Below are 14316 nucleotides of genomic sequence, written 5' to 3'. Positions count from 1 at the left end.
ATGCACTGTGACTACTTTTATATTGTAGATTAGCAGCTGGGCATTTCACTCTGTCTCTCGCTGAAGCCTAGTCCGTGTCGACCAATCGCAGCAGGCTGTCATCGGTCCAATCAGCGCAGATTAGCTTCGCGCTGAGGAGGGGTTTGGGAACAAATGAATCGCTGAACGATTCATATGGGAGTCGCTGGGATAATTAGGTAAAAATAAATGCAGATTATAAGACCATCAAAGTGTTTTTTGACCTTGCATGCATATTAGACTGTTGTTAGAGACCCTTAAAACCTAAATAAAACCCTATTTCATGTATAATATGGGCTCTTTAACATTTCTTTCTTTGCCTTTCATTTATTTTGTTTTTGGGGTGTAATATTTCAGTAGATTGTTTTGTATTGTTCTGGGTTGTGTTTTTTATTTGATTGTTGTTTTTTTGTTTGTCACCATTATTGAGATTCAAAGACTAATTGTTGACATCTGTGTGTTTTCAAGTTATGCGATATAGTTCAAACATTCTCATGACTGATGTATTTAGACCTGTTAAAATGTCATTGATTGCTGAAGTTCCAGTGGTTTCAGTTATGTAGTGAATTCAATTCTCACACTTAAGATGTTATTTAACAACAATTCAAGGGTGGCTTTGATATGATAGTTAATCTCATCACACTTAATTTTATGTTTGTTTTGGCTTTTTATGCTATACAATTAGTGTGATTAACATAATTAATTATTGCAACCAGAGTGTAAACTATTTTAAATCAAGAAGTTAAAGAGCCGGACTGAAGCTGCGGTCACACCGGGCTTTGTGTGTGCGAAATTCTGTCGTGTGGCGCTGTGAAAAGGGGTGGGATTAAACAAGATGATTAGACATTAAAAAAAAGCGAGCGACCGCTCCATGCAATAAATTTCTGTTCAGAGAGGTCATGTTTTGATCACGATTGGTCTCACGCAATCAAGTGATGCGATTTTGCAGGTTAGAGTTCACCAAGCTTGAACTTTGCACTGCAGCAACCTGCGAAACTTGATGCATGACCTTGTGTTTCCGGTTTGACGCATTCATGTTCATGTGAATGGAAGTCTATGGGAGGAAGAGTCAAGTGTGACCGCAGCTTTAAGCAGGCTCTGTCCTCTGTCATGGTGACTTCAAATGAACAACAGAAATTTCATTAAGAGCTTTTGTTCATGTGACAGAAATAAGGTCAAAGGTCAGTGATAAGTGAAGCTCCTGATGTTTGTGGAGTTGTTTAATGATCTCTGCTGAGATCTTGGCAAATAAAAGTTTTATTGTGTAATTATTTTTATTAATTATTATTTTTATTTAGAGTTTTATCCTCAGTTGATTTCATCTTTGATTTTGGCTGTAATTTGTGTTATTTGGTCTTGTTTTTCTTTCCTTCAGTGATTCTGCTTGTTAACACTTGTTAATCAATAATTATTAATCCTCCTTTAATTAGACACTTATTTATCTCATTAACTTCATCACTGTCTGAGTGTTCAACCCTCTGTAGTGAGGACACTTGTGAGGATTTTGTTTTGCGATTTAAGGGGTTAAATTTGTTCAATGAAAAATACAGACTGTGGAATGTATTTTAACAGAAAAATTCTGTAGATTGAATTTACGAATGTAAAATGTTAAAAACAGTAGATTACAGGCAACCACAGCTGCCAGTATTTTTTTGTAAAATCAGGAAAAACAACAGCAAAATACTGTAAAACATTTTTGTTTCACCATTGTGGAGGATAGTAGCATCTGTGTGCAAGTCCAAGATGAACTCAGTGAATCTGATGTTATGCTGCATCTTCTTTTGTTTAAAGGTAACTGTGTAGTTACTAATGCAGTGAAAGTCTGTTTGTTAATTACAGTCACACATGAACACAATAATGCATTTAATGACTTTATTTAAAAAGTTTTTGTAGTGAACTGATGTACGATGGTTCTCAATATGCTCAGATATATTACTTAGACATTTAAAATGTTGATTTTAATGCTAGTAAATGCCAATTAAAACGTAGTTGCTTTCTGCAAATATAAATAATTAACTCAAAGGCTTGTAAATGATTGTAACTGATTGCATCAGTTAATGAATAAAATTTACTCGTGTTAAAAATACAACATTTTTCTAAAAAAAATTTTTACAGAAAAATTCTGTATTTTTTACAAAAAAGTTCTGGCAACCATAGCTGCCAGTATTTTTCCGGAAATTTTACAGAATTGTTTTTACAGTGTAACTTACTTGCACCCTCTTTGTGCTTCGAAGCATGTTATGCCAAAATTGAGTGTCATCTTACCGAAAATAGTTGCAAAAACATACACGTACACATATGTGCCACAGTCCAGCCTCCATCAGTAAAGTGGCAACCCATGTGACGAGGTGGCCGAGTGGTTAAGGCGATGGACTGCTAATCCATTGTGCTCTGCACGCGTGGGTTCGAATCCCATCCTCGTCGTTCAAATGCTCTGGCATTTGAGAGATCCCGGTAATTCAGTGGAAGGTGTGATACTTGTACCCTCTTAGCGTTTTGAAGGATGTTGCTGCAAAATTTAATGTCATCTGTATCGAAAGTAGATGCAAATACATACATATATGCCAAAGTCCAGCCCCCATCAGGAAAGTGGCTACATGCATGACGAGGTGGCCGAGTGGTTAAGGCGATGGACTGCTAATCCATTGTGCTCTGCATGCATGGGTTCGAATCCCATCCTCGTCGTTCATTTAAGAGAGCCCGGTGCTTCCGGGGAACTTATCTTACTCGCACCATCTTCGTGCTTCGAAGCATGTTATGGCAAAATTGAATGTCATCTTACCGAATAGACCTCATAGGCTACGATATTGCCTCTGCGAAAGAATAGCTGTAACAGCTATGAACTCTTCTGTGTACCAATCTGGACATGCAACGACAAGGTGGCATCAAACTTTAAACTGCCAGCAATCAGCCCTCTGGCACCAATGAGTGCATGCTGTGTCAGCAGAACAGGGTTTTGATTTGTCCAAAAAAAATTACTTATACATTGTTTCATTTTTACTTAAAGAAAGGTATACACTACTTATGTGAATCTGGGAGAAGAGAATTGTGGGTAATCTGGTAAAGGGGGCGGAGTCACAACGCTGAAGGGCAGAGAAAAAGGATGAGATTGGGATGTATTTATTGGGCTGTACAGGCATTGGGGTAAGGTAATGAAGAACGCAAGGGCACTGAAACCATATTTTGACAGAAATCCAAGGTCAGCTATGCTGCTGTTTTTAGACTCAGGCATTCTGTCTAGTTTCTCTCCAACAAAACCAGAAGAAACATGTTGCAGTTAATGTTGAACAATAAAGCCTGGTTTATACTTCTGTGTCAAGTGATCAGCGTAATACACGGCGCAAGCCTTGCGCCTAGCCGTGCACTTATACTTCTGCGCACTGTTTCTGTTGCTCTGCAATACACTTCCGAAACGCTAGCTGGCAGTAGGTGTTTATGTTTCTCTGTGTTGAGTTTCTTCGCTGGTGTTTTGTTTTTTTCTGAACGCTTCCTTAATGTGCAAGTGGCTCAAATTCGCTCATTTTGAGGCAGGAACCAGTGGACGTGCAACAACTTTCATTGAAAGGTAAACACAAAACAACAGTCTCCATGCGGAGCTCCTTCATGGGACTCCATGGCAAAATTGAGTGTCATCTTACCGAAAATAGTTGCAAAAACATACACGGGCCACAGTCCAGCCTCCATCGGTAAAGTGTCAACGTATGTGGCGAGGTGGCCGAGTGGTTAAGGCGATGGACTGCTAATCCATTGTGCTCTGCACGCGTGGGTTCGAATCCCATCCTCGTCGCTCAAATGCTCTGGCATTTGAGAGATCCCGGTGATGCAGTGGATTTTCAGTGTATTACATGCGCCCTCTTAGCATTTTGAAGGATGTTGCTGCAAAATTTAATGTCATCTGTATCGAAAATAGCTGCAAATACATACATATATGCCAAAGTCCAGCCCCCATCAGGAAAGTGGCTATATGCATGACGAGGTGGCCGAGTGGTTAAGGCGATGGACTGCTAATCCGTTGTGCTCTGCATACATGGGTTCGAATCCCATCCTCGTTGTTCATTTAAGAGAGCCTGGTGCTTACGGGGAACTTATCTTACTCGCACCATCTTCGTGCTTCGAAGCATGTTATGGCAAAATTGAATGTCATCTTACCGAATATTTTTGCAAAATAGTTGCAAGAACATACATATACACATATGTGCCACAGTCCAGCCTCCGTCAGGAAAGCGAGAACATTTGTGACAAGGTGGCCGAGTAGTTAAAGCGACGGACTGTTAATCGATTGTGCTGATGAGGTGGCCGAGTAGTTAAGGTGATGCACTTCTAATCCATTGTGCACTGCATGTGTGGGTTTGAATCCCATCCTCGTCGCTCATTTGCTCTGGTGTTTGAGAGAGCCCGGTGCTTCCGTGGAAGGTGTTTTACTTGCACCCTCTTAGCGTTTTGAAGGATGTTATGGTAACAGTTAATCCAGCCTCCGGCAGGGATGGACCGCTAATCCACTGTGCTCCGTCTGTGTGGGTTCAATTGCTTTAGCATTTTAGAGAGCCTGGTGCTTCCATGGAAGGTTTCTTACACGCACTCTGCTTGCATTCTGAAGAACGTTACGGTACAGGTTAATCCAGCCTGCTGCATGTTTAGGAGCTCAACGAAAGTTGCAACATGTTAAAGAAACAGAAGCACAGCTATCCTTTTCAACAGAACATTAAGCCTACTGAAAGGCTGACAAAAATTGCCAGAGCTGACTGTATTTCAAGTCATCTCAGCGAGGTATTGGGTAAAGTTTTCAACCAGCAATGATCACGCCTCGGATAGACCTCATAGGCTACGATATTGCCTCTGCGAAAGAATAGCTGTAACAGCTATGAACTCTTCTGTGTACCAATCTGGACATGCAACGACAAGGTGGCATCAAACTTTAAACTGCCAGCAATCAGCCCTCTGGCACCAATGAGTGCATGCTGTGTCAGCAGAACAGGTTATTGATTTGTCCAAAAATAATTACTTATACATTGTTTCATTTTTACTTAAAGAAAAGTATACACTACTTATGTGAATCTGGGAGAAGAGAATTGTGGGTAATCTGGTAAAGGGGGCGGAGTCACAACGCTGAACGGCAGAGAAAAGGGTTGAGATTGGGATGTATTTATTGGGCTGTACAGGCATTGGGGTAAGGTAATGAAGAACGCAAGGGCACTGAAACCATATTTTGACAGAAATCCAAGGTCAGCTATGCTGCCGTTTTTAGACTCAGGCATTCTGTCTAGTTTCTCTCCAACAAAACCAGAAGAAACATGTTGCAGTTAATGTTGAACAATAAAGCCTGGTTTATACTTCTGTGTCAAGTGATCAGCGTGATCCACGGCGCAAGCCTTGCGCGTAGCCATGCACTTATACTTCTGCGCACTGTTTCTGTTGCTCTGCAATACACTTCCGAAACGCTAGCTGGCAGTAGGTGTTTATGTTTCTCTGTGTTGAGTTTCTTCGCTGGTGTTTTGTTTTTTTCTGAACGCTTCCTTAATGTGCATGTGGCTCAAATTCACTCATTTTGAGGCAGGAACCAGTGGACGTGCAACAACTTTAATTAAAAGGTAAACAAAAAACAACAGTCTCCATCTCCTTCATGGGACTCCACACTTTTTTCTGTGTTGAGTTTCTTCGCTGGTGTTTTGGGTTGCAAAACTTTACTGTAAGACATTTTTCAGATCATGGTGATTTTTTTAACTGACTGAAGTTTCTATTGCTGACTACATAATGTTGAGTCCTAACATCCGCTTTAAAAATCTGAACTTCCCATCACCAGGCCCGGCTTAATAATTCAGAGGCTTCTGGGCACAATGTCTTGTAGGCAACCGCCTAGCGACAAATTAGCAACCGTCTAGCAACCACCTAGCAACACCTAAGTAACCGCCTAGCAACGCCTTAGCAACCTCCTAGCAACCACATAGCAACCGCCAAGCAACACCTTAGCAACCGCCTAGCAACACCTTAGCAACTACCTAGCAACGCCTTAGCAACCACATAGCAACACCTTAGCAACCACATAGCAACACCTTACCAACTGCTTAGCAACACCTTAGCAAACACCTAGCAACTACATAGCAACACCTTAACAACTGCCTAGCAACACCTTAGCAACCACCTAGCAACTACATAGCAACCGCCTAGCAACCACATAGCAACACCTTAGCAACCACCTAGCAACACCTTAGCAACATCTTAGCAACAGCCTACCAACCGCCTAGCAACACCTTAGCAACACCTTAGCAACCGCCTAGCAACACCTTAGCAACTACATAGCAACCACCTAGCAACACCTTAGCAACCGCCTAGCAACAACTTAGCAACCGCATAGCAACCTCTTAGCAACACCTTAGCAACCACCTAGCAACTACATAGCAACACCTTAGCAACTGCCTAGCAACACCTTAGCAACCACCTAGCAACACCTTAGCAACCACATAGCAACACCTGAGCAACACCTTAGCAACCGCCTAGCATCACCTTAGCAACTGCATAGACACCACCTAGCAACACCTTAGCAACCGCCTTAGCAACCACCTAGCAACACCTTAGCAACCACCTAGCAACCACCTAGCAACACCTTAGCAACCACCTAGCAACACCTTAGCAACTGCATAGCAACCACTTAGCAACACCTTAGCAACCGCATAGCAACACCTTAGCAACCACTTAGCAACCGCCTAGCAACACCTTAGCAACCGCCTAGCAACACCTTAGCAACCACCTAGCAACACCTTAGCAACCACATAGCAACACCTTAGCAACTACCTAGCAACGCCTTAGCAACCACATAGCAACACCTTAGCAACCACATAGCAACACCTTAGCAATCGCCTAGCAACACCTTAGCAACCGCCTAGCAACCTCTTAGCAACTGCATAGCAACCACCTAGCAACACCTTTGCAACCACCTTGCAATACCCTAGCAACCGCCTAGCAACACCTTAGCAACCGCATAGCAACCACCTAGCAACACCTTAGCAACCACTTAGCAACCGCCTAGCAATAACCGACTGAGCTACCCGGGCTCCATGGCTGTGCCACGCAAGTAGGCAAGGTTTAGGGTTGTGGTCGACGCAGACCTTTACGGTACACAAAAGTTTACCGTGAGGTGGGGTTTGGAATTGTGGTTGGTGTAGATGTTGCTAAAACACAACAGGTTACTGTGAGGTTGGGTTTATGGTTGTTGTAGGTGTAGACGTCAGTAAAACACAGTAGTTTGGACTCAATGTCATATAGGAGACAAAAAGATCAATGACAACTGCAGAAGGTCTTTCTGTTGTTGTGGCAATAAATGGAGACTTAACCATTGAAACGATTCCTTCCATGCCTTAGAAGCGTGACTTGATCAATGCTTACCTACACAGCATGCTGGCATCAAAGGACCCGCTGCTCATATCGAATCCCTAGTCTTCCACACTTTAGGAAACGTAAACATTCAGGACGTGCCATTAGCACAGCCTGCACTAAAAGGAGGCTGGAGATTACGGATGGCATCACAGAATGCAACGTCAATGCCACCTTGAAAAGCATGCCGTAACCCGGATTCGAACCGGGGTTGCTGCGGCCACAACGCAGAGTACTAAACACTATACGATCACGGCGAGCTACGGGACAGCCGCTGGAGCCTCGCTCTCTGTCATACGTCTTTGAAAATGGAGGGCGCCCAGGGCAGTCAGGTTGCGCGCGCTGCGGTTTTATTTTTGTTGCTTTTGCCTACCAGCACATCCCTTTTCCCCAGAAACACTGGGGTTGCAAACAATCAAGGAAAGTCGCAAACTAAATCCTGCGCGCATCCTGGACGTAGTCAGCAGGATTCGAACCTGCGCGGGGAGACCCCAATGGATTTCTAGTCCATCGCCTTAACCACTCGGCCACGACTACGAAGCTTGACCATTCCATTGTGCTCTTGCCTGGCGCATTGGTCGTGCTGCCCGATGAAATGTAGAGCAAGCAAGAGCTCACCAGCAATAGATGTCGCTTATAGGGATGGTATGCAGTTTAACCCAAAGAATGACCAGTCTGTCAGACGAAGAAGAGCCGGAGTCAGAGATTTATATAAATAAATAAAGGTTACTGAAGATAGTTTGCAGTTACATCAGCAGAAGCCAGCTTCAACACTCGCCATGACTTCCTAGGCCGCTCTGCTTACAATCACAAATCAATAACAATTTTACTCTCACATAAGGTCATTAACTGCGTCACGCATATAGGTGTTCTAACCTGATTGGATAAAACACAGATAGACTAGGAAAATGTCCACGTGGGGTGCGTGCGTACAATTCTGAACAGTATCTCAAGCATAAACGTCAGACATCCACTAGACTGTTCAGAGCTGACTCCAGACCTATGAAACGGATCCACAATCAAATAGAACACACACACTTAAAGAACAATCTGTTTCTTATCCGAGGCTGAGTGTAGTCTCAGCCGTCTTTATCAAAACTGGTTAAAAACTGGTATAATCTACATTCAGGCAGTTATATCCTTACTACACAAAGTCTATCTTGAATAAAAAGTAGAATCACCTTAAAAGAATTAACCGTAAAAACAGCAAGATCCCTTAAGACATTTTAGATAGTATTAACTCTTAGAAATAACAACGGAGACAGTTGCTTCCGGTCCTCAGCCCTCAGCTCCACTCAAGGCCTCCGTGACCTCTGACTTAGTTTGGTGGCTCCTGAAAAAGTTATAAAGAGACAGGCAAACGCACTGAACGTTCTTATATTAAGCAATGTGTTAACTTATTCATTAGTTAAAATCAATTCAAAGTTAATTACTCATTCAGATAATCAAATAATTATATAAAAATAATGAGAAACAAGATGATGAGGAAAGGATAAACGTTGATTCATGCTGAGATGGATAGGAAGGTAGAAATCCGAATCCTCCACGCTCTACAAAAGTTGGCTTACACACCCAAACAGGGACTTGAACCCAGGAACGTCAGATGAAAAGTCTGACGCTCTACCGTCTGAGTTATCCGCGATCACTGGGGGATTAGCTTAGATTCAAGCACTTGTGACGTGTCACAGTAGCAGCGTGCACTGAAAAGTGGGCTGTACAAAACAGGTGGCAAGAGGGGGGCGTGATGCCAATGTCACCGTAAGGAATCCTGCCGTGACCCTGATTCGAAGCGGGGTTGCTGCGGCTACAATGCAGAGTACTGACCACAATCCGATCACGGCGAGTTACCGGACAGCCGTCGTGGTCCCTGTGCGACATGTTCCTCCCTCTGATTTGCCCCTTTCGGTTCAGTGAGCGCACGCTGTTGTTTTTCTCCTCCTACCAGCACGACGCTTTTCCCAAGTAACGCTGGAATTGCAAACATTTGATGACTGTTGCAAGTTTAAAAAGGAAGAGAACGAGCACGTGGTCTGCAGGACTCGAACCAGCGCGAGAAGACCCCAACGGATTTCTAATGCATCATCTTAACCACTCGGCCGCAACTACAAGACTGCCTGTGCTCTCCATGTCCTCATGCCTAGTACACGTGTTGTGCATCCAGATGAAACTTTCAGCAAGCGATAGCTCACTGAGCAAAAACTGTGGCTCCACAAGAAGAGCCTTACACGCCCAAGCAGGGACTTGAACCCTGGACCCTCAGATTAAAAGTCTGATGCTCTACCGACTGAGCTACCCGGGCTCCATGGCTGTGCCACGCAAGTAGGCAAGGTTTAGGGTTGTGGTCGACGCAGAAATTACGGTACACAAAAGTTTACCGTGAGGTGGGGTTTGGAATTGTGGTTGGTGTAGATGTTGCTAAAACACAACAGGTTACTGTGAGGTTGGGTTTATGGTTGTTGTAGGTGTAGACGTCAGTAAAACACAGTAGTTTGGACTCAATGTCATATAGGAGACAAAAAGATCAATGACAACTGCAGAAGGTCTTTCTGTTGTTGTGGCAATAAATGGAGACTTAACCATTGAAACGATTCCTTCCATGCCTTAGAAGCGTGACTTGATCAATGCTTACCTACACAGCATGCTGGCATCAAAGGACCCGCTGCTCATATCGAATCCCTAGTCTTCCACACTTTAGGAAACGTAAACATTCAGGACGTGCCATTAGCACAGCCTGCACTAAAAGGAGGCTGGAGATTACGGATGGCATCACAGAATGCAACGTCAATGCCACCTTGAAAAGCATGCCGTGACCCGGATTCGAACCGGGGTTGCTGCGGCCACAACGCAGAGTACTAACCACTATACGATCACGGCGAGCTACGGGACAGCCGCTGGAGCCTCGCTCTCTGTCATACGTCTTTGAAAATGGAGGGCGCCCAGGGCAGTCAGGTTGCGCGCGCTGCGGTTTTATTTTTGTTGCTTTTGCCTACCAGCACATCCCTTTTCCCCAGAAACACTGGGGTTGCAAACAATCAAGGAAAGTCGCAAACTAAATCCTGCGCGCATCCTGGACGTAGTCAGCAGGATTCGAACCTGCGCGGGGAGACCCCAATGGATTTCTAGTCCATCGCCTTAACCACTCGGCCACGACTACGAAGCTTGACCATTCCATTGTGCTCTTGCCTGGCGCATTGGTCGTGCTGCCCGATGAAATGTAGAGCAAGCAAGAGCTCACCAGCAATAGATGTCGCTTATAGGGATGGTATGCAGTTTAACCCAAAGAATGACCAGTCTGTCAGACGAAGAAGAGCCGGAGTCAGAGATTTATATAAATAAATAAAGGTTACTGAAGATAGTTTGCAGTTACATCAGCAGAAGCCAGCTTCAACACTCGCCATGACTTCCTAGGCCGCTCTGCTTACAATCACAAATCAATAACAATTTTACTCTCACATAAGGTCATTAACTGCGTCACGCATATAGGTGTTCTAACCTGATTGGATAAAACACAGATAGACTAGGAAAATGTCCACGTGGGGTGCGTGCGTACAATTCTGAACAGTATCTCAAGCATAAACGTCAGACATCCACTAGACTGTTCAGAGCTGACTCCAGACCTATGAAACGGATCCACAATCAAATAGAACACACACACTTAAAGAACAATCTGTTTCTTATCCGAGGCTGAGTGTAGTCTCAGCCGTCTTTATCAAAACTGGTTAAAAACTGGTATAATCTACATTCAGGCAGTTATATCCTTACTACACAAAGTCTATCTTGAATAAAAAGTAGAATCACCTTAAAAGAATTAACCGTAAAAACAGCAAGATCCCTTAAGACATTTTAGATAGTATTAACTCTTAGAAATAACAACGGAGACAGTTGCTTCCGGTCCTCAGCCCTCAGCTCCACTCAAGGCCTCCGTGACCTCTGACTTAGTTTGGTGGCTCCTGAAAAAGTTATAAAGAGACAGGCAAACGCACTGAACATTCTTATATTAAGCAATGTGTTAACTTATTCATTAGTTAAAATCAATTCAAAGTTAATTACTCATTCAGATAATCAAATAATTATATAAAAATAATGAGAAACAAGATGATGAGGAAAGGATAAACGTTGATTCATGCTGAGATGGATAGGAAGGTAGAAATCCGAATCCTCCACGCTCTACAAAAGTTGGCTTACACACCCAAACAGGGACTTGAACCCAGGAACGTCAGATGAAAAGTCTGACGCTCTACCGTCTGAGTTATCCGCGATCACTGGGGGATTAGCTTAGATTTAAGCACTTGTGACGTGTCACAGTAGCAGCGTGCACTGAAAAGTGGGCTGTACAAAACAGGTGGCAAGAGGGGGGCGTGATGCCAATGTCACCGTAAGGAATCCTGCCGTGACCCTGATTCGAAGCGGGGTTGCTGCGGCTACAATGCAGAGTACTGACCACAATCCGATCACGGCGAGTTACCGGACAGCCGTCGTGGTCCCTGTGCGACATGTTCCTCCCTCTGATTTGCCCCTTTCGGTTCAGTGAGCGCACGCTGTTGTTTTTCTCCTCCTACCAGCACGACGCTTTTCCCAAGTAACGCTGGAATTGCAAACATTTGATGACTGTTGCAAGTTTAAAAAGGAAGAGAACGAGCACGTGGTCTGCAGGACTCGAACCAGCGCGAGAAGACCCCAACGGATTTCTAATGCATCATCTTAACCACTCGGCCGCAACTACAAGACTGCCTGTGCTCTCCATGTCCTCATGCCTAGTACACGTGTTGTGCATCCAGATGAAACTTTCAGCAAGCGATAGCTCCCTGGCAAAAACTGTGGCTCCACAAGAAGAGCCTTACACGCCCAAGCAGGGACTTGAACCCTGGACCCTCAGATTAAAAGTCTGATGCTCTACCGACTGAGCTACCCGGGCTCCATGGCTGTGCCACGCAAGTAGGCAAGGTTTAGGGTTGTGGTCGACGCAGACCTTTACGGTACACAAAAGTTTACCGTGAGGTGGGGTTTGGAATTGTGGCTGGTGTAGATGTTGCTAAAACACAACAGGTTACTGTGAGGTTGGGTTTATGGTTGTTGTAGGTGTAGACGTCAGTAAAACACAGTAGTTTGGACTCAATGTCATATAGGAGACAAAAAGATCAACGACAACTGCAGAAGGTCTTTCTGTTGTTGTGGCAATAAATGGAGACTTAACCATTGAAACGATTCCTTCCATGCCTTAGAAGCGTGACTTGATCAATGCTTACCTACACAGCATGCTGGCATCAAAGGACCCGCTGCTCATATCGAATCCCTAGTCTTCCACACTTTAGGAAACGTAAACATTCAGGACGTGCCATTAGCACAGCCTGCACTAAAAGGAGGCTGGAGATTACGGATGGCATCACAGAATGCAACGTCAATGCCACCTTGAAAAGCATGCCGTGACCCGGATTCGAACCGGGGTTGCTGCGGCCACAACGCAGAGTACTAACCACTATACGATCACGGCGAGCTACGGGACAGCCGCTGGAGCCTCGCTCTCTGTCATACGTCTTTGAAAATGGAGGGCCCCCAGGGCAGTCAGTTTGCGCGCGCTGCGGTTTTATTTTTGTTGCTTTTGCCTACCAGCACATCCCTTTTCCCCAGAAACACTGGGGTTGCAAACAATCAAGGAAAGTCGCAAACTAAATCCTGCGCGCATCCTGGACGTAGTCGGCAGGATTCGAACCTGCGCGGGGAGACCCCAATGGATTTCTAGTCCATCGCCTTAACCACTCGGCCACGACTACGAAGCTTGACCATTCCATTGTGCTCTTGCCTGGCGCATTGGTCGTGCTGCCCGATGAAATGTAGAGCAAGCAAGAGCTCACCAGCAATAGATGTCGCTTATAGGGATGGTATGCAGTTTAACCCAAAGAATGACCAGTCTGTCAGACGAAGAAGAGCCGGAGTCAGAGATTTATATAAATAAATAAAGGTTACTGAAGATAGTTTGCAGTTACATCAGCAGAAGCCAGCTTCAACACTCGCCATGACTTCCTAGGCCGCTCTGCTTACAATCACAAATCAATAACAATTTTACTCTCACATAAGGTCATTAACTGCGTCACGCATATAGGTGTTCTAACCTGATTGGATAAAACACAGATAGACTAGGAAAATGTCCACGTGGGGTGCGTGCGTACAATTCTGAACAGTATCTCAAGCATAAACGTCAGACATCCACTAGACTGTTCAGAGCTGACTCCAGACCTATGAAACGGATCCACAATCAAATAGAACACACACACTTAAAGAATAATCTGTTTCTTATCCGAGGCTGAGTGTAGTCTCAGCCGTCTTTATCAAAACTGGTTAAAAACTGGTATAATCTACATTCAGGCAGTTATATCCTTACTACACAAAGTCTATCTTGAATAAAAAGTAGAATCACCTTAAAAGAATTAACCGTAAAAACAGCAAGATCCCTTAAGACATTTTAGATAGTATTAACTCTTAGAAATAACAACGGAGACAGTTGCTTCCGGTCCTCAGCCCTCAGCTCCACTCAAGGCCTCCGTGACCTCTGACTTAGTTTGGTGGCTCCTGAAAAAGTTATAAAGAGACAGGCAAACGCACTGAACGTTCTTATATTAAGCAATGTGTTAACTTATTCATTAGTTAAAATCAATTCAAAGTTAATTACTCATTCAGATAATCAAATAATTATATAAAAATAATGAGAAACAAGATGATGAGGAAAGGATAACCGTTGATTCATGCTGAGATGGATAGGAAGGTAGAAATCCGAATCCTCCACGCTCTACAAAAGTTGGCTTACACACCCAAACAGGGACTTGAACCCAGGAACGTCAGATGAAAAGTCTGACGCTCTACCGTCTGAGTTATCCGCGATCACTGGGGGATTAGCTTAGATTTAAGCACTTGTGACGTGTCACAGTAGCAGCG

At 44.0% G+C, this 14316-nt stretch overlaps 11 non-coding genes across 11 annotated transcripts; 3 read left to right on the top strand and 8 right to left on the bottom strand.

Moving 5' to 3' along the window:
• The first annotated feature begins 2360 nt into the window (after positions 1–2360).
• Positions 2361–2442, top strand: trnas-gcu (transfer RNA serine (anticodon GCU)). The gene has a single exon. It is a non-coding gene; the product is annotated as a tRNA-Ser (tRNA).
• Positions 2443–2621: 179 nt separating this feature from the next.
• Positions 2622–2703, top strand: trnas-gcu (transfer RNA serine (anticodon GCU)). Its single transcript has one exon. It is a non-coding gene; the product is annotated as a tRNA-Ser (tRNA).
• A 1020-nt stretch (positions 2704–3723) lies between these two features.
• Positions 3724–3805, top strand: trnas-gcu (transfer RNA serine (anticodon GCU)). The gene has a single exon. It is a non-coding gene; the product is annotated as a tRNA-Ser (tRNA).
• Positions 3806–4725: 920 nt separating this feature from the next.
• Positions 4726–4866, bottom strand: LOC130224139 (U4 spliceosomal RNA). The gene has a single exon (XR_008837214.1). It is a non-coding gene; the product is annotated as a U4 spliceosomal RNA (small nuclear RNA).
• A 2975-nt stretch (positions 4867–7841) lies between these two features.
• Positions 7842–7923, bottom strand: trnas-aga (transfer RNA serine (anticodon AGA)). Its single transcript has one exon. It is a non-coding gene; the product is annotated as a tRNA-Ser (tRNA).
• Positions 7924–9612: 1689 nt separating this feature from the next.
• Positions 9613–9685, bottom strand: trnak-uuu (transfer RNA lysine (anticodon UUU)). The gene has a single exon. It is a non-coding gene; the product is annotated as a tRNA-Lys (tRNA).
• A 503-nt stretch (positions 9686–10188) lies between these two features.
• Positions 10189–10260, bottom strand: trnah-gug (transfer RNA histidin (anticodon GUG)). The gene has a single exon. It is a non-coding gene; the product is annotated as a tRNA-His (tRNA).
• Positions 10261–10458: 198 nt separating this feature from the next.
• trnas-aga (transfer RNA serine (anticodon AGA)) lies at positions 10459–10540 on the bottom strand. Its single transcript has one exon. It is a non-coding gene; the product is annotated as a tRNA-Ser (tRNA).
• Positions 10541–12228: 1688 nt separating this feature from the next.
• Positions 12229–12301, bottom strand: trnak-uuu (transfer RNA lysine (anticodon UUU)). The gene has a single exon. It is a non-coding gene; the product is annotated as a tRNA-Lys (tRNA).
• Positions 12302–12805: 504 nt separating this feature from the next.
• trnah-gug (transfer RNA histidin (anticodon GUG)) lies at positions 12806–12877 on the bottom strand. Its single transcript has one exon. It is a non-coding gene; the product is annotated as a tRNA-His (tRNA).
• A 198-nt stretch (positions 12878–13075) lies between these two features.
• Positions 13076–13157, bottom strand: trnas-aga (transfer RNA serine (anticodon AGA)). The gene has a single exon. It is a non-coding gene; the product is annotated as a tRNA-Ser (tRNA).
• Positions 13158–14316: the final 1159 nt, after the last annotated feature.

This window comes from Danio aesculapii, chromosome 4 (genome assembly GCF_903798145.1).
Source record: "Danio aesculapii chromosome 4, fDanAes4.1, whole genome shotgun sequence".
NCBI classification, from domain to species: domain Eukaryota; kingdom Metazoa; phylum Chordata; class Actinopteri; order Cypriniformes; family Danionidae; genus Danio; species Danio aesculapii.
This window is presented reverse-complemented; position numbering and strand designations above follow the sequence as displayed.